Here is a 21,169-nt window from a genome sequence, read left to right on the forward strand (position 1 = left end):
GCTCCACCTTTATACATAATTGCCTATTTTAGCTTCATGGTCGCTTCTCATACTGTTCCAGGTTAAACTAGTTCAGCCCTCCCTCATCTGTAATATGAAGGTGTGACCTGCATAGATTCCCAACATATATGAAGCTTCATTTTGGACTAAGAAACCAGACTGCTCAGATTTGTGTTTAAAACTCAGTATTTTCCACTGCATTATCCAACAACTCAGTTGTTTTGCCACATTTTCCCTATGTCACGGGTCGGCAACCTCTGGCACGTGGTTTGGCGGGGTAAGTAGCTCCCACTGGCCATGGTTCACCATCCCAGGCCAATGGGAGTGGCGGGTAAGTAGCTCCCTCTGTCCGTGCCGCTTCCCACAGCCCTAGCGAGCCACGTGCCAGAGGTTGCCAACATCTGCGCTATGTTGTACTGTCACCTGTGATGCTCTACCAGTGAGAACATTAGTACAGAGAAGGCTTTGGTGGCCCCTGGCACTTTAAAAACTGTGTCATATAGACCTGTTCAGACCAGGGTTAGACAACGTGATGATTAAAAGGCCAGCGTCCACCTGAAACACTCCCCCACTGTAGCCACTCCACTCCATTGGTGGTAGTTACAGTTGAAAATTTTAGGGGGAAAAGATTGGAATAGACACAGACACTCTATATCTTGGGTAAAAATGAGGAATTCAAAGTAGAGTCCTGGGAAGGATCAAACAGGCCCTATCCTATGCTGTTTTTCCTCTAACAATACAGGCTTTTGTTTACTGTTTTCACTGCACATTAGACTGATCAGGGCTTTAGGGATCAAGTTACTTTCTTCCTTAGTATGTTCCAGCACCATTATGGTATTATGGTAGCTTATACAATAGGTAACGGTCACTGGCTATTCCTTTGAAAATCCCTAATTCCCAAAGTAGGAAGAGGTTAACCCACACAAACATCTACTGTTGGAACTATTATTATGTATTATTTTTGTTATAGTGCTAGTCATGGACCAGGATACCATTGTGCTAGATGCTGTACAAACACAGAACAAAAAGACAGCCCCTAGATTTTAGCATTTTGGCAAAAGATGGATTGTGCTATTTTAAAAATGAATTATTTGTGTAGAATAGCACCTAGAGGCCTCAGTCAGGATGGGGTTTCTGTTGTATTATGCACTACATAAACAGACAGCTACAATCTGTGTTCCAAGTACGATCTGAAGTCTGATCTACATTTAAAAGATTGGCATAGATACAGTGCTCAGGTCTGTGAAAAATTTACATTCATAAGAGCTGTAGCTATGCTGACCTAACCCCCAGTACAGATATGGCCTAGGAATGCTTCTGTCAACGAAGCTACTTCCAGGCCTGGAGGTGGATTATCTATAGTGAGGGGAAAAACCCTTCTCCTCACAGTAGGAAGCATCTAATGGCTTTCTAAAAAATAATGAAATAAAAACATCTCACTATACCTGGCTTTTCCTGAGCCTGTACTTTCTTGTTGATGTTGCAGAAGAGGTGGATCGTGGAGGGATTTGAATTAGAAGACAGTTTGGGAAGTGCATTTCATGCATATTCATAGCATAGAGGAAGGTGCAGAAATACTTTTTGGAGGATGCAAGTGACCACAGCTAATATAATTTATGGAACAAAGCAAGTGTAGAAGGGGTGACACAAAAAGAAATAGAGAAGATAAGTACAGAGGGGCAGAGCTCTGAGGGCTTTGAAGGTGAAAAGAGGGATTCAGAGGAGGGTGACATGGTTGGAATGACAGGCAAGGATCTCTGCAGCTGCGTTTGAGTGAACTGAAGTGTAGACAATGTGGATATCAGAACGGGCAGTGAGAAAAAGGTTATAGTTATGGTATTCAAAGACAGGAAATGATGAAGGCCTAGACAAAAGTTTGATTAGATTTTAGAGATATTATGGATAGGGCCTTACCAAATTCATGGTCCATTTTGGTCAATTTCACGGCCATAGGGTTTTAAAAATAGTAAATTTCATGATTTCAGCTAATCTGAAATTTCACAGTATTATAATTGTACTTGATGCATTAACTTCATGAAAACTACTGAAAAAATTGTTTGCTATTACATTACCTTTTATATTGTGTATATCCCTGTAATTAAGTTACCTATCAAACACAATTGGAGCCTTGGAAATGTAGATGAAGAAGAGTGCTAAACTCAAAGCAAGGGCCACTCTGTTTGACAATGGAAATTCACTGGCCCACATGGATGAAGACATCATTCAGATTTTCTTCTATGAGCAGAAACTACAAATACTGATTCAAAGGAATAATCCTTATCTCTGACTGTTTGAATTTTTATAGGGAAGATACCAAATTAAAGTGGAGATCCCCAGAAACATCTGTATTCCCTGAAAAGACTTTAGGGAAACTGAGAGATTACTACATCTTTGCTATCATTTTGGATTTATGAACTTTGACTCACCTGTTAATGTAGTTTACCTGCTTTACCCTTTCAATAACTCTCATTTCTTTTCATAGCTAATAAATCTTTAGTTAATTTATTAGAGAATTGGCTGCCAGTGTTGTTTTTGATGTGAAATCCAGAGGACCAAATTGATCCGGAGTAAGTGACTGATCCTTTGGAATTGGGACTAACCTGATGTGGTGTGATTTTTGGTTTACATAGCCTTTTATCACCAAGTTCAGTTTTCTGGGTGGCAAGATAGGCTGGAGGATCTAAGGGGACTGTCTGTGACTCCAAAGTAAGACTTGTATAGTGATCCAGGAGTTTACATTTGTTACTAGCTTGGTGAAATATAAGTCTGCCCTGAGATAGACACTCAGTTATTAGCCACTTCAGGCAGCATGACATTGGTATTCCTATATATATATATATATATACACACAAGTTATACCAGTATATTTCGGCATGCAGACAAGACCTTATTATTTACTGTAGGATTCCCATTCAAGACAGATTCCTTTTCAAGACTCAAACATTTTACAATTATATTATTATATTTTGAGGACAGATTGATTTTTTTCTCACTCTGAGAGGTGGAAGTCCAAAGCATGCTTCTTGCTTCATCCCTGCAGCACAGAATGATGAGGGAGAAAACTGTAGGATGTCAAGATTACTAACATTATCAAACAATGCTGAGGAAGTTCACCTATTTCTGTGCACTACGTGGCTGCTGCTCGTTTCTGTAATAATGTGTAGTGAAATGTAAATTGGACCTTTATAATAAGAGTAATTGACCACAGTTGATGGGGAAATTTAGGATTTTCTTGCATAATGAAAACTGTTTCGGTTGACGATGACGGTGACTTAATAGTATGATGATATATATTGTAATAGACTATTTCCTCTCCTCCCATCAGAGACACTGGGCCTCTTTTGGGTTAAGCATTGTATAAAAGCATCTAAACACAGAGCTGAGGAACCTTTATGATACCCTCAAATGAAAAAACAAAGAGGTTGAGCACATATTAAATATACAGAGGATAAGTAGATTGGGTTGTCATTTATTCAAGATCAAAGTACAAGCACCCCCAAAAATAACAGCACTTCTATCCAGTTTTTTTGTTTTTACTGTTAACATTTGATAAACATGTCTGGTTTGATAAATTTAAGTAGTTTCATTAAGTTTAATAAAATCATTAGAAACAACACATTCTGGATGGTGGAAAGAGGTTCATTCAGTAATATGGTAACACCCTGTTAAATAGAGGATTTGATTATTGTTATATTACTCCATAATATTTCTTAAACCAAAAAGTAAGCTTATTATTTCAATTATTATAATTTTGTTTCTGATATTTACATAGCAATTATTTCTAAACTTGTTGTAATATCCTAAATAAATAGTTTTGGGGCTTTTTGAAAAAAGAAGAGATAGTATATATGTCAACTTCTTTATCCATTTTAACCATACAGGGCCTGATCCTACAAGCCCTCTGTATGTAGAATTCCAGTTGAAATCAGTGGGAGTTCCTCAGCATCATATGAACTTTACACCAGTGTTGTCAGTGTAGCTGTCATAAACTACAGCATCTCCTTCCATTGCTCTTCACAGTGAGAAAAGGAACCAAGAATTGTATAGTCTACGATAACTGGTTTTGAGCTCCATTAAATGTACTTTAAATATAGTACATATGTTTATTTCAGGACACTTTTGAAATTTTGGCCTTAAAATGATATGCCCAAATTCACACAGCAAGTCAGTGGTAGACCCTATCCTCTAAAAGAACACAGCTGAAATTTTCTCTGCTGTAACAATGTCAAGGTGGATGATACATTTTGTTAAGAACACTTTAGAATGTCTTGCTGAGAAACTTGACAATGAGATTTGTAATACAAGAAGGCCAGGGAGCAGTGGTAGAGTGTGAGAGGGGAAATATATAAGCCCAGGCTAATTAAGGTGTGGTTCCCTGGAGACTAGGGTGTGTGGCTACAGGTTAATTGGAGCACCTGCAGTCAATTAAGGTCCTGTCAGGAACCTAATAAAACCCTCTGCTCCAAGCAGTTGGAGAGAGGACTGGAGCTTGGAGGTGTGCTGTTAGACTTGAAAGATCAGAGAACTGAAATAAGGGAGACTCCTTCCTCCAGCATCTAAGGACCAAAGGTACCCTACCTAAGGGGGAAGAAGGTAAGAATCTGCAGGGGTTGAGAGGGGCTGGGGCTGGGGCTGGGGCTCAAAGTGAGGAGCAAACCCAGACCCCTCCCCCTGCTTCTCTCCTTTACCACCTTCCTAGGCCACTAGCAGGGCCTTCAGTGTCCCAGGAGCAGGGGGTGGCATTTTAGGCCCTGCCAAGAAAGTGCAGGACCCACCATACTAACATTGGCCATCTTGTCACAGTGTTTATTGCAGGCCTACAAAAACCTGTATTGGTTGAAAAGTGTCTTCTGTATATTAGCTCTTGGAACTCTTGTTCTCTGTAAACTAAGCAAATCCAAAGATTCATATATTTCTCCTTGAAGACTGATTTCCATACAGGTACCCAGTCTAATTCTTTTCTTGCTGTTTAACCCCTCATGTACCTCAGTGCTCTCCAGAGTGCTGGATGTAGCCACATTTTCTCCTTCTAGACAAATGGTTTAACCCAAAACTACACAGTTGGGTAACTCTCTCAATATAGCAAATGCCCTGGCATGATCTTCCTCTTGAAGCATTCAGAGTCCCTTGCTATCTCCTCATGATGAATTCTAGAGCTTAATCCTTCCTCACAACTGTCAAACTCTGATATAGTTCACAATAAGGAATTCAGAAAATCCAAGATTATGTTCACAACAAAGGCAAGAAGGATGAAACAGCTCTCACTGACTTCAGTAAGGACAAAATTTCATCTAATCTCTCAGCCTGTTGTAGATAATTGACACACCAAAAGAAATTCAACATAGGTTTTCTAGATACGTACAGGAAAGAAAGTCACAATACAGACTAGATTAATTTCAACTTCTTAGATGCAAATAAATAGAAAAGTAAGTCCACAGTCCTTCAGAGTAACAAAAAAAGTGACACAGGCACATGTGTTAATTCCAGAACACATCTAAGAAACATGCCACAACTTAAGAGTCAATTTTGTGACAGGAGACATACCGAAAATATCAGAAATCTACACAAACTACGGTCTGAGAACAACTTGCATGACAAACTTTGACAGGAAAGGATTTGAAAGCAGACACATCATGTTGTTCAGTGGACACACAATCAGAACAAAGCCTAGAACTCTTTGCCATCAATGTTTATGCTACCATAAAGAAATCCATGAGCCATACAATTCAGGAAGCCGCTTTTCAAAACTCTATAACAATTCAGCAAGTCCAGCCTTCAGTAGAAACTTCCAGAACCAGTAACCTATGAACAGGACAAAAAGGTACAACAAAACATCTCCAGCTTTAATAAACCACAGCAAATGATAACTATGAACATCTGAGTTTCCAATACTGTGTTTTACAAAACTTGCTGCAAATACTGTTTTGTGTTTTCACATGTTTGGAGAACCACCTCATTTTCTACTTTTGATGTGCTGTTGCTACCCTTATTAATAAAACAGCATATTTCTTATTTTAACACTATTCATTTCAGGCCACATCCTGAGGTCCTTATCTAGTTTTTACTCAGGCAAATTCTTCATTATGTCCAAATAAATCCAGTTCATTTGATGAGAATCTGCCTGAATAATGACTGAGTAAAAACTTCAGGAGCTGGCTTTTAGACAATTTAAAAGATTATGGGTAAAGTTTTCAAAAAGTACCTAAGTGACTTAAGAGCCTAAATCCTATTTTCAAAAGTGAGTTAGGTTTAGACACTTCGGAGTGGGATTTTTGAACATTTTATCCCATGGATATTTATAACATTTCTGAGCAAATCCTGTACCTTCTGCTGTTGATGCTGATAGCCCATCAGGCAGTGGGAATGATGCAGTTCTGCTGTGTCTGGCAGGATCCAGGATGTGGAGAGCCCCTACAGAGTGTGCAGACTCTTTACATGCTGTAGAGCTGTGCTTCATGGGAGAACCTTCTGTCCTGCTAGAGAAGGGAGTAAGCTATTTGGGAGTGTGGCATAGGAGGGGTAGGGGCCCGGCAATGGAATCATGACCATGTGGATCTCCTGACTGAATTCTTCACAGAAGGCCAGGGTGTAAAGTATACATGGAGTCACTCCATTACAGCACAGTGGCCTTAGAAGAAAGATTCTCTCACCACCACCAGCACAGTATATCACCCCAACATTCAGTTACTTGGGTTTGTCTCTTATTCTTTAAAGTCTGTTACAAATTTGAAAGAACATTAAAAAGTAATTTATCACAGTTGTGAGCAGGTATAATAAAGAGTGCCTGTTTTTTTCAAGCAATGATAGAAAATGACTGAGGGTGAGACTGTGACCATTATGCTTAATCTTAAATCCAGTGCCTGGAGCACACCCTCTTCTTTTCTTCTAAAGAGAAGGCTGGTCTTGTGCTCCAGGTGCTGAACTCAGATTCTAGATCCATCTCAAGTACAATTCCCAGCTCTCTCCCTGACAGCCTAGAAGACCTTGGGTGAGTTACTGAATTTCTATGTACCTCAGTTCCCCAGCTGTAAAATGGAGACATTTCCTCTCTCTCACCATTGGTCTGTCTTGTCTATTAGACTTTAAACTCTTTGGTGCAAGGAAATCTCTTTTTACGTGTTTATATGGCACCTACTGTAGTAAAGCCCTGACCTCTGTTAGGGCCTTTTGCCCCACTGTAATAAAGGTAATCAGTAACTTCTTGATCCTTTGGTCAATATTTTACAGCTATTGCTCTCAAAACCAGATATGTAATTAAGAAAAATGTTTAATATAAGGCCAACATGAAGTCAATGGGACTCTGCACAGGTGCAGGGATCTGTGCCAACAGATCCACAGGCAGGATTAGGACCAATAAGGAGTGAATTTGAAACACAACCACAATCAAAGAACAAAAACAGTGGTGAAGAAAATAAATATATACAGTTGCTACTAGTGTCAGTTCTTGGACTATAAAAACAACTAATTTTGTAATTTAAAAATTATTCTGAGCCCTGTGTTCCTCCAAACTTGCTGAACACTGGGGAGGGAGAGCGCACCCTTGGGTAAAACAGTGGTGGGGTCATGAAGAGAGAGGAAAAGTGGTTGCACATGAGATTGTGGAGGGGAGACAAGTATCTGTATAGAAATGAACAAAGTGCCCATGTAGCAGATAGGTGAAAGAGAATGTGACCAGGGAAAGGGGAAATGGCTGCTTTGCACAACATTTTCCCATACAACTACTTTCCAGCCTGAGCAGAAAGAGGAATATTAAGTTCCACTACTTGGAAGGAAACTGCTTGTGAGTCACACGGTGGAATGTATATGTGGATAACTGTTCAAACAAAAAGCAGTTATTTACCTGTATAGCAACTGTTTCTTGATGTGTTTTGCACATATACATTCCATGACCCTCTTGGAGTTAGGCACCTAAGCCAGATCAGTGTTATTTCAAGAAAAATATGAGGTGATGTACCCCACCCCACCCCCGAGCCCAGTTTAGGGCACTCACCTAGGTTCATGTCTACTCTCCACCCCACCCCCGACATGGAGCAGGGACTTTAACCCAGGTTTTGACTTCTCAGGTGTGTGCTATAAGCACTGGAGTATTCTGGGATGGGTTTCTCTGTTTTGCTTGTTGAAGGTGTTTCACTTTGAATATTCATTGCCCAAGAACAAGTGAGACTGATTTAGTCCAGTGGTTAGGGCACTCACCTAGGATATGTGGAACCCAAGTTCAAGTCCCTGGTGTAATGTATATTTAAGTATTTGACACAAAGGGGAACAGCTTCAAGAGGAGAGCTTGAGAGGATACCCATTGCAGGGTACTCAGCTGGTATTCAAGTGCCTGGTCCACATCAGGCAGAGTGGAAATCTGAAGTGGGGACTCCCACATCCTGTGTGAATGCACTAACTACCAAGCTACCGGATGCAAGGAAAGCACCATCACCTCTGGTGGCTGTTCTTTCTTTGTGCATGGCCTGATCTAGTAGACATGCTTTTTGGCAGCCTCTGAGCATTTTTATCAAATCGGAGCCCCCTCAGGAGGCAAGCAGGGGAAAGCCTAGCTTGTGAATCCCACTGGGACTTTGGGACGAATTAGGCACCAAACTTCTCAGTAATGTCAGGACTGAGGCAGTTGTGCATATGCCCACTGGCAGACATTTAGGTGCCAGAAAGACTTTACCAATGGAAACTTAAGCACCTACAAGACTAGCAGCTGAGCAAACATTTGAAGCATCTACATTTTGTATGTATGCGCCTGATACTTTAAGCACTGAAGTCCTTTTGTGAATCCCACCATATGTGTTTGCTATACCATACATCCCTCCTCCCCTGAGTCTTTGGGCACCTTTTTTATATCAGGTTGTCTTTTAGACTTCTTGTTTTTAGCAGACCTTGCATAATGCAAAGTTGGTGGGATGACAGAATAATAGTTCCTACAATACAGTTCCCTAAGGCAATGGCAGACAGTTGCTACAGAGACAGGATTCTAGTAAATTTTATTTTGTTGCACATAATAGTGTGGAGAAGCCGGAAGAGATGGCACAAGAAAGAGGGTACAGGAAGGACTAGCATATACATGGTAGGGTAGGAGAAAATAGCTTAGGTCCAGAGAAGATGTAAAGATAAACTATAAAATAAACAAGGAAGAAACACACAGACTATCCAGAAGGGAAGAAGATGAAATAAACTGTTTTTATGACTAAATGTAAAACTGAGGTCCTGACCACTCTGAACAAAAATTGGCTATAGTAAATGTGTCCCTTCAGTTTCTGAGACTGAAAGAAGTGAATCTTGAGAAATGACCTGAAGAAGATTGAGGTTGTCTCATGCACAGGATCAGGGAGAATATTGTAGACAAAGAATAATGTGAGTAATGTGCAGACACTTGTGGAAAAAGGAAACCAAAAGATGAGCAAGTTGACAATGTCTAGGGCTGAAGAAAGGAAATGGTGGAAAGAGAAAGAGGAGATTGAGGAAAAGACAAAGCTATGCAGATCCTTGAAACTGATAATGAGGAGTAAGAATATGAAGTGGAAAGAGTTTTTGGAGTCAGTATAAATGTTAAGTGGGTGGGAAGATGACATTGCAAACAATGAAGATCAGATGTCTCATAATGAATGGACTTGAGTGGTGCAATGTGAGAATTGGGGAAGTTACCTTGGAGGACTGCAGTAGTCAAGCCTCCCTCACTTCTGCATGCTCATGGTAAATGAGGGCTTTATTAGTAGGAATGGAAATGGTGGAACAGATTTTGTATTCAAGCAGTATTAACCTCAGGTTATTTGAAAAGGGACTGCATCAGCAACATGCTGAAGTTTACATCAACTCAGGAAGCTCGAGTAATTGTGTAATCTGGAGAAGGTACATACCGACAACCACATTGTTGCTTTACAAATGTCCACTATATGTGTGTTACTGAATAAGGCTATCAAAGTGGAATGAATCTCAGTAGATTGGGCTGTTATCCTTAGAGGTGGAGGAGACTATAACTAGATCATAGCAGAGATTGATACAGTCAGAAATCCATTGTGATATATACTGAACTGTAACAGGTTGCCTTTTAATCCTTTCACCACAGTCTACAAGAAAAAACATCTAGGAGATGACCTGAAAGAATTTTGACAGTCTGGGTAAAAAGGATAAAGCCCTTTGAACATCCAAGGTATGAAGTTTCTCCTCAGCCTCATTGAGAGTGAGGTTTCAGAAAGAACACTGGAAGATATATGGTTGGACTGAGGTGGAAACAACCTTAGGCATACACTTAGCGTGTGGCTTGAGAGAGACTTTGCCTTTATGAAATACACTTGTAAGGAGTGTCAGTGCTTAGAGACTGAAGTTCTCACACCCTTTTCACAGAAGTACTCTTTTTTTTTTAAACCAAAAATGCTGTTTTTATTAATACCAATGGCAAAGATGCTGTTGCCAAAGGTTCAAAGATGGAATCAATTAAGAGTGACAATACCACATCTGATCCCATGATGGAAATGGATTGAACATAGAGTAAATATATATAAGTCCCTTTAGAAATCTAGTTGCCAAAGGATGTGAAAAGATTGAGAAATCCATCCACAGGCAGGTGTAATGCTGAAATTGCTGATAGGTGAACTCACTGAGTTAACTGAGACTCCAGAAGATTTGAAATGTAATATGTAGTTTGATATGCATCTCTCACTGTGACAATATGATTACTGATGCAATTCAGCCCAGATCGAAAACATTGTCCATTTCACCTCATAAATGGCTCTAATGGGGACCTTTCTGCTGTTGGCCAAAATGGTTTGGAATCTTGAGAGCAGATTTATTTTCAGAATTACTCATCGAGAGATCATCCAAGCCTTAAAATGGAGAAATTGCAGGTTGAGGTGCAGTGACTTGCCTTGGTTGTGAGATAAAAGGCTCTCAATTAGAGACAGACATAGGACTGGTCAAACTGAGAATTGAATTAGGTCCATGTATTAATATTGCCTTGGCTAGGCAGATGCTATGAAGGTCATGGTTCCTTTGTCTCTTCACCTCCCTGATTTCCTTTGGCGTTAGTGGAACTAGAAGGAATGCATATAGTAGATGAGTTGACCAGAAAGATATCAGTTATGGAGCCCAGGCTATCAGTCCTGCAGCAGAACCTGCATTTGTTATTTGTTTGCTGAAAAAAGGTTTGTTACCAGGAGTCCCAATTCATGGGAAATACCTTGTAGAATTCTTGTTTAAACCATCATAAGTAGTCTATAAAGTGTCTGCTGAGAGAGTCCACCATAGTATTTTTCAGCACTGGAAACTAAAATGCTTTTAGAAAAATATTATTTCTTATGCAGAAATTCCACAATCAAATTGTTTCTTGGCAATGCTGAGTTGACCTCCAACCCCCTTTCTTGGTTAGATAAAACATAGCAGTTGCTGTTTGTAGGAACTTGAACCATTTGATTTCTTGATGATAGTAATAAATATCTTGCAAACCTGAAAAGTGGCTCAAAGATTGACTATATTATGGAGAGTAGCCACCTGTGTTGATCATAACACCTAATCTTCATAACACCTAATCTTGACTATCTCCAAGATGAGCATCCCAGCCCATGGTGGAGACATCTGCTGGAAGAGTCATGGTCTGGTTCCGGTTGTGCTGATGTTCTGGGGATCCATCCACCAATTCAGAGACTCGAGCACCTGAGAAGCTATTCAAATCAGTGTATCCAGTGTTTACTTGGACAGTATACTGAGTGAAGTCAGGCCTGCAGACAGCTGATACTCCTGGGGGAATCTGGTGCCACTGTGTGTGCACAGAATTCATGTCCCCCACAGATTTCTTTGCTTCCCTGCAGAAAAATGACTTTTCGACAGGGAAGCAAATGGAAGCTGCAAGAGTGGTCATGCACCCCTCCCTAACAGCACAGGTATGCTGTTTTAGGCACCTGAGCAGTTGGTGGAGAGGTAAATCACTGCAGAGTTGGGGACACCCCAGCTGATGGCTCATACTCTGCTAGTCCCAGCTGACCTGGAGGCAGGAAAGAATGAGGCTTTCTTTTCCTCTACAAGGAATGGCTGGGACTGTGTCAGACCAACCCCCAGAAACCTCTCCCAGCTGCAGGAGCTCAGCGTCCTCCCCTGCTTCCTGCCCCTATTGCTCCTCAACTGTGGGGGGAGAAGTCACTGTACAAGTACCTGCTCCCCCATCTGCTCAACCACCATGCATCCAGACCTCTCATATCTGCCCCCCCACCAAACCTCACCCTGTGCACCTAACCTCCCGCCCCCAGCCCTCCATACCCATACACCACCCCACTGAACCTCAACCCCTGCATCTGGAGTCCCCCTGTACCCAGACCCCCAACTCTACCCTCCACTGAGCTCCCTGCATTCAAAGCCCCACCTGGATGGGCCCCATTCCTCTGCACCATGCTGAACCTCAACATCCAGACCTCCACCCCACTGATCCTCAACTAGCTGCACCAAGACCCCCACTCCCAAAGCCTCACTCCCCCAGCATGCCCTTCTGAGCCCCACTCACCTTCACCTGGAAGCCCCTTAAAGTCCTGTTGCCCATGCACCTGGAACCTCTCCAACAAGCTTCTGTGCCCTCACATCTAGACTCCCCACTGAGCTGCCTGCACTCAGATTGTCCCACACAGAACCCTCTCACCCCACACCTGGATCCCCCCCACACTGAGCCCCTCCACATTTGAATCCTGTCAGGTTGACCTGCCTGCTGCACACTTGGTGCACCTGTCACAGAGGGGCAGGGCCCCAGCGTATTTCTGGGGCAGGCCCAGCCCTTGTGATGTTTCAGGATCAGGTGCATCATCATCACTAAGTCTATGTTCTGGGAAAGGAGAGGGACTTCAGGGTGATCTCTCACTTCATACAGCCAGTGGCCTGTGCTCCCCACTGCCATGTTGGGGCCTCTAAATTTATTTATTGACAAAACTTGCAGAATTTTAAAATATTGTTCACAGAACTTTTAATTTTTCTGTGCAGAATTTTTAATTTTTTGGCGCAGAATTCCCTCACGAGTACATACAAGGTGAAGTTTGGCTTGCTGAGTTATGTATATGAAGGAGACCGTGTCCCAAGAGCTGGAGGCTAGGATACACTGATGTCTTCATATCTGACTTGAGGTTTTCACAAAGGGTGACTATGGATTCAAACCTGTCCATTGGGAGGTAAATCTATTCATTGTGGCATTGAAACCTGCCCTTATGAATCTTATTCATTGTGTTGGTAGTAATGTAGATTTCACTGCATTTAATTTCTGTCTCTGAGAGAAAAAAATCTCAAATGCTGCTGGTGCTGTGTCAGACATGATCTTTTGATGTTCCTTGGACTAACCAATCATCCAGGTAAGGAAAATTTGAATGCTGGAACAACAGAGATGGGCATTGCTGCCCATACTGACATACACTCGGAGAACACCCTTGGGACTGAAGATAGACCAAAAGGCAATACTATAGCACATGTTCCTAACAATGAATCAAAGGTATTTTCTGGGACCAGGATTTACCACCTCATGAAAGTATGTAAATCAAGGGCAGCATACCAGTTTCCAGGTGAGGTAAAATAGACATGAGGGTCATCCTAAATTTGATTTTCTTGATGAGCATGTTCCAAAGCAGGTGTGAGACCACCTTTTTTGGGTAATTAGGAAATAACCCTTTCAGGGGCTGGAGTCTGCAGAATGTCTAAGAGTTTGTGCAGATTGTCCTGCACAAACTTCCAGCACACCTGGCAAAGTGGCAACCCTTCTTATAGTATCTTGAAAGATATTAAATTCTTCTGGAGGAGGTGAAAATGACTCTGGTGTTACAGCCATATCGGGGGAAGATGAAGGAATGTGGGGAGGTAGATCTGTAGATTCCTCCCTGGTTACTCTTTGTCAGTTGGTCCCAATGTAGGGGGTGGCTGATGGACTGAGAGGGAGTCTTCCCTGACAGGAGCAGAGGCTGAAGATGCTGACTTTTTTTCTTGACTGTGCTGCAGATGGAGATCTAGAAGTTCTGAGAGCAGTCCACAGTGCTTATTATGGACAGGGTGGGTAGCCCAACCTCTATACTCCTTACAATGGTGGATACCAAACTGGAACATCACTATAAGGGTAATCCTTTTGCTCTATACCACAGGTCTGAGCAGTATCCCTAGAATGTGGTGATTAAGGTGACCTGAAAGACTCTGCAAGAGAAATTGGATTCGGAGTATGTCCAATGTAAGAAGAAGAGATATAGTTCTCTTCCAAAAACAGAGGAGCTCTTCCAGTGGGTGTTGGTAGAGGCCTTGTCACTGATGCATGCTAATCCACCATTAGTACTGACAGTATTGAAGTTGGCTCTATCAGCCAGATGGAGGCTGCTGCAGAGGACAAAATGACGACTGGTATCCAGACTATGCTGACAAAGCAGGCAAGGTAGATGGTGCCAGTGTTGATGAGCTCACTGCTATCAGACAGTGAAATAATGGTGACTCAGGATAGAAAGGCACAATAAGTCTTTGTTTGCAAAGAATATCATTGTCAATTATACCAAAATAGAGGTTAAGTGCTTCGTAGACAGTACAAGTGGTATTGGACCCAATGGTGCCAGAGTTGAAGTAGGTTTCAGAGTGGTAGCCATGTTAGTCTGTATCAGCAAAATCAACGAGAAGTCCTGGTTCTCCACCTCGTTTGTTTATTTATTAGCGTTGAAGTAGTTGACCAATAAAAAAGATGAAGGCAACAGTCTTGACAGCACCATCAGAGCTGAAGTCAGTGGTGCCACTTTAGTATCAATGAACATGTTTATGACCAAACTTTGACTCTGTACTAGAGGACTTTTTAGATGATTTGTGTAGGAAGAAGTACTATCAGCCTCAGAGGATGAAGAAACGTTTTCAGCATCAAGAAGGCAACAGGAGAAGAACAGATCTCTTTTCTCCAGGTATAGGTTTTGGGGCCGGAGCATAGAAGTACTCTCTATCCTCATGTGGTCATGGTCAGATTCTGAAGAAGGACATATTGCCTTCTCTAGCAAACAGACTCTACCATGGAATTCCCTTGACTTCTTTGGCCTTTCTGGGAAAGAAATATGTATGGGGCATTTGTCCCTAATTTGTTTCCTTCCCAAAACAAATCAGATACTTTGAGTGTCTATCACACACTGGTATCACAACCCGGCAAGTGGCACACTGTTTAAATTTTGAGGATCTGTGCATGGAGAGAGAGACTTGCAGAGCACAAAGCATAAAACTATCTAATCAAGCTACAACAATACTAAGTATGAAACTATGTACCACTTTTATTTTTAAAGCTGGTTAGTCAAGAAAACCAAAGCTCTAGAGCATTGTTTCCCAAACTTGGGATGGCCCTTGTGTAGGGAAAGCCCCTGGCAGGCCTGGCCAGTTTGTTTACCTGTCACGTATGCAAGTCCGGCTGATTGCGGCTCCCAGTGGCCGCAGTTCACCACTCCAGGCCAATGGGGACTGCAGGAAGTGATGGCCAGTACGTCCCTGGGCTCACACCACTTCCAGGAGCCCCCATTGGCCTGGAGTCATGAACCGCAGCCAATGGGAGCTGCAGTCGGCCGAACCTGCAGATGCGGCAGGTAAACAAACCAGCCCGGCCCGCCAGGGACTTTCTCTACACAAGTGGCATCCCAAGTTTGGGAAACACTGCTTTAGAGCAACAAGGAGCTCCTGCTCTTTCTGAGAGTGGTAAGAAGGAACGGAAAGAGAGGCAATGGCAACATCCCTTTTATACTCTGCTCCGTGCACAAGGATAGCTGGGGCACATTTGCTGCACACTAGTACTGCTGGGCAAGATTCTATTGCATTGGCACACATACAACTACAATGGAATGTAAATGGTGCACAATCACCTAAAGGAGAAATAAGATTTCTATACAAATTTGTAATACTTGCTATCTGTTTTGTGTTGGTGTATCAGATAGCTGACTATTAGCGCTAACGATTCCACATCCACACATTTTGAGACCAATATGATGATGATGATCAGGAGCACCACCAGCTTTTTTGCCATCCTAGGCAGTGAAGTTCCCGCCCCTGAAATGCTGCCCCTGACAGAGGCGGCAGAGGGTCCGGATGCTGCAGTCGCCACCCCCCAAATGTTAGTGCCTTAGGCGACTGCCTAGATCACCTAATGGGTTGTGCTGACCTTGGATATCATGGGCAATCTGAAATTTTCTTTCATGGTAACAACTGACCAATGCAAACAGCACTGAAAATAAAACAAAAATTGTAAAATAAGCACAATAATGCCTTTCATCACAAATTATACCCACTCTGAAATGCAGCTCCTGGTAGAAAATGAGGAACACTGTAATCTGTTGAAACTAGAATTTTAGGTAAACAAAATGTCCTTATCCAATTTGCCAGCACACCAGGAATTACACTCCTACTTTTGTCATAAACTAAAGTGCCATTGTCCTGTTCGTCATTATCAGTGGTTAGCACCTTGCTTTTATATCTTATCTGAAAGACAGCATCCCAGTACCATCTAACATCATATTGGGAGACTGAGTCAGAACTGAACATCTGAGTACTAACCAGACCTACCTCCATTTAGCTAGTGAGTTTTTGATGGGGTCACAGCACAGTGATATGGCTGTAGCTGCATATATTCTCTTCAGAGAGAAGGTGGATGTAATGTATGTGAATTTCTAGAGAGCACAGTAATTCTCCCTCCCACCTTGTACGACTTCAACACTTTATAGTTGATGGCATTTATGACCTTAATAACTTCACATGTACATTAATTTGAGGGCCTAAGAAAATATTGGGCACATACGTTTGAAAATTCAGGCCTAAGTTAGACACATGTATCTGTATTTCTTTTCATTAATGAGACTTGTGCTCTTTAATCCCTAAGTATCAGAGGGGTAGCCATGTTAGTCTGGATCTGTAAAAGCAGCAAAGAAGCCTGTGGCACTTTATAGACTAAAAGACATTTTGGAGCATGAGCTTTCGTGGGTGAATACCCACTTCGTCAGATGCATGCATGTATTCACCCATGAAAGCTCATGCTCCAAAACGTCTTAGTCTATAAGGTGCCACAGGATTAATCCCTAAGTTACATTTGAAAATCTCTCCTATCCAGATCTCCTGAGACTCAGTTTGGTATCTTAATCATGAGACCACCTTATTCACTTAAATGGAAAGCATTAGTGTTCAGCATCTCTGAAAACCAGGCCACTTATTTAGGTGTCCAAGTATGGGCTACCATCAGGCATTCAAGTTTGAAAATTTGACCCAAGGCAGCCATTACCTTTGGACATATGTATCTGACTAGTTCATTTGTCACATAAAAAGGAATAGGATTCTGAATTATTTAAAAATGGCTTATTTCTTATCTTATATGGTTGTATTGTTGGTTCGACTCACTTATCTTACTTAAATAAAAACAATATTTAAAAAAGAAAATGCAGAGACAGAGTTGTGGGTCTCTGCTACCATTTGCTTGTACATCAGTGACAATAAAATCTCCCACTAGCAATGTGACAGAGGACATGCTTCCTCAATCATCTTGTCTGTGTAGACAAGTGAAATCCTAAAACTTTCATTTTGCTAGTGCAAAATCATTGTATAATCAATCTCTGCTACCTCTAAGCCCAGAACACTAAGGTTCATTTCAAGCCTAATTTTGATTTTGTCAAAATCACAGTGACAATATTTAGTGGGCACATTTATTTGCATGTGAATATCCAAGGGTATTTTCAATTTTCTTTATTTTTGCCATATCCTCAGTCGATCAGTTAACTAAGTTGTACAACTTCCAGGTCTGAACAAGAATCCTCAGTGCCGGAAGTGGAAAAGAGTTGATACTTTAAAAATCAAACATCAAATTAGTCAAGTGCAAACAGCACAAGAGAGTTTAAAAAAGCTTCTGACTTACCTCTTGATTTCTGCCCCTAAGCAGACACCAATCTTTGTTTGCTCTCTGTCCCACAACTACTTTTGGGCTTGATTTTTCCACTTCTTCTCATGCTGTGTAGGCATTTACACCTGTGCATTGTGAATGCAAAATGGGTGAAACTGTGACCTAATTAGAATAGGTATCACTTTATACCTATTATCCACAAGTGTAAATATATACAAAAGATGCAAAGATGTGGAAAATCAGGCCTTTGGAGTCCAATTAATCTTCCAGTGAAGTAAATGAGACCTCCTTTAACTGAGCATTTACAAATCCCAGGCTTCAAAGGCCTAGACATAATTTTTTTTATCAACCCATTCTTTTTGGCTAACATTTTTAGAAATAGGTATCTCTCAAATTATTATTTCTATCTTATAGAACTGGAAGGGACCCTGAAAGGTCATTGAGTCCAGACCTCTGCCTTCACTAGTAGGACCAAGTACTGATTTTTGCCCCAGATCCCTGGGTGGCCCCCTCAAGGATTAAACTCACAACTGTGGGTTTAGCAGGCCAATGCTCAAACCACTGAGCTATGCCTCCCGTTCTTGTTGCTGAATCAGTAAGAATGAGGAACAGTAGCAATCCAGTATTTCAACAAGATATGTAGAATAACAAAAGAATAAAATGCAAAAGGGTTAGAAATTCTGTTAATTTCAGAGGAAAGAGGGACTAGTCTTGGAGCTGAAGTCCTGCAGCCACAGGTTTTTATTTTTTATTTATTTATTTTTACTGTAGTTGTGAGGAGGACTCTGTGTTCTGGCTATTGGCAGACTGCACCCAGCAGAAGGCAATCTGAACATTTGTGCTTCCTGGCTTCTGCTCTTAAAGGGCAAAACCCAAATTCTAAAATGCTCCTTTAAAAAAAAAAAAGAGCATTTCCAACCCTACATGACTTTCAAAGGGATATTACATGTGGGTTTAAAGTAATTTGGTTTACACTTTTTAGTCCTCTTTGAAGTGTATTTTAAAACTGAAATACAGGTGTAGACCACCATTTTCTTTCCCAAGATTTCCAGTTCTTTGATGATATAGGGAGATAATGGAATACTGCTTATTGATTAGTAACTTTTGATATCTCCCTCTCTTTTAATGTAAACTTTTTTGCTGCCTTTTGCTGTAAGTAGACAAAATATAACGTTTTCTGATTTCTATTTAGGGTCTTTTAAAATCAGCTGTCCATATTTAAATATAACATTTAAAAAACAAGTTTAAAGTAAGTATTGACAGATAAATTAGGTTGATTAAATAGCTTCTTGTCAACATCCATATCTGTTGGACTCAGATGCATTTGGACTCTGCTTACTTCTTGCATCCTATTGTTGGCAGTACTCGACCACCTGTTTGGTTAACGATCTAGGCTTGCTGCCTTGGAGACTTAGTTTTCAAGGCACAGTGCTCCATTTTTTTTCCAGGATAAAATATTAGGTTGTTTCTGAAAGTTCTTTCAGTTTAAAATTAATTTTAAATTACTACATTATCTTTACCTTGTTTCACATACGTTTTCACTTACTTACATTATGTACAGATTTGCCATTGAAATCAATGAGATTACTCACTATTGTAAACTACTGTGATCCAGGGACCTCTTGGTGCCAACAGACAGAGGGGACAGGGGTATTACAGGGATCTCCTGCATCTGGTATCTACATACAAGTTTGCCAGAGATTGTCAGGTAAAGTCTCTGCTGAAAGTGGATGTCACACTTGTCCCCACTGTGAAATGTATGGATGGATATTATATAATAGTGATGTACATACACTGAAAATTATGTTCTTAATATCTGTGACTTGGGGATTGTCACCAAAACAGGAGATGCAAGTTTCTTTCAGGTAAGAGATGTTTATCCGTCTGGCTAAATGTAAATTGAGTATTGTATGGTTCACAATGAATGCCCATTTACAATCTGAGCCAAATGCTAATGAAGGGACTGTGAAATCTTCCAGAAAGGGAATTTACAGGAAGAAATCAACCCGGAGGTGATAGTCCTGTTTACAAGTGAAGACAATGGATTTTTTGGACTGTAACTAGAGGTACAAAGCTTCATCCTTTACTGAGGGGACAAGCTGAGAGTGTGGCATATGAAATGGAAAAAGATTGAAAAAATGCTGATGAGAAACTAGGTTCTGGAATGTGTGTGAATGTTTGTTTGTTTTTATGTAACCATTTGGTTCCAGATATTCTATTTGCTTCTTCTAAAGTCTCTGTTCTTTGTTAAACAAATTTCTTGTTTTTACTATAAACATCTCTGGGAGTTGAGCAGAGTGGTGATCCTGACACTAAACTGGTGTGTACTATTACTTTGGGAGTAAAGGATATGTGAAATCTATGATTGCCCAGTGGAATGGGGGCTGGGCATGCTCGGAGGACTTGGGAGTTGGAGTGTTCCTATCATTAACCTGGAAAGAGAAAGAAGGCAATGGTTGTATTGCCAGAGGCTGGTAGAGTTGGGATACTGACCCACAGCAGACACAGTCAAAGCAACCTCATGCTAAGGGCAGGTGGTAGCAAGATACCTCCAACCCTGGGTACCCCCAGGGAGCATCACAGCTAGAACATGGTGTGACGATGCAGTTCTGGCAGGACCCAACTGAGAATGCTAATTCAGGACAAATCGCTTAAAACGGGGCAGTTACAGCCCAAGGCTGGGGATTTTTCACCTCTAAGGCAAACCAAACCAGCCAGCCAAAGAGGACTTTAGTCTCTCCCCACTGGCTAATCACAAGTCACACAAGCAATTCCCGTAGACACTCCAGTTTCCTAGTATCACCACCAGTGCCACTCATCCTGGGGATGAATGGTTATGAAAACCAACACCCCAATAAAAGAACAAGGTTTTCTCGATCCCAAAGAATCAAACCTCAGATCAGGTCAATATACAAATCAGTGTGATTTGTGGGTAAAATCTGTTGCCAATCCTTTAGAATCTAAAGGTTTATTCATAACAGGAAAAAGATATAGATGAGAGTTAGAATTGGTTAAATGGAATCAATTACATACAGTAATGGCAAAGTTCTTAGTTCAGGCTTGTAGCAGTGATAGAGTAAACTGCAGGTTCAAATCAAGTCCCTGGAGTACATCCCCTGCTGGGATGTGTCATTCAGTCCTTTGTTCAGAGCTTCAGTTTGTAGCAAAGTTCCTCCAGAGGTAAGAAACAGGATTGAAGACCAGATAGAGATGAGGCATCAGCCTTTTATAGTCTCTTCCAGGTGTAAGAACACTTTTGTTCTTACTGTGGAAAATTACAGCAAAATGGAGTCTAGAGTCACATGGTGTCTTAAACAGATAAGTAAGAGTTAA

This window comes from Gopherus flavomarginatus, chromosome 4 (genome assembly GCF_025201925.1).
Source record: "Gopherus flavomarginatus isolate rGopFla2 chromosome 4, rGopFla2.mat.asm, whole genome shotgun sequence".
NCBI classification, from domain to species: Eukaryota; Metazoa; Chordata; order Testudines; family Testudinidae; genus Gopherus; species Gopherus flavomarginatus.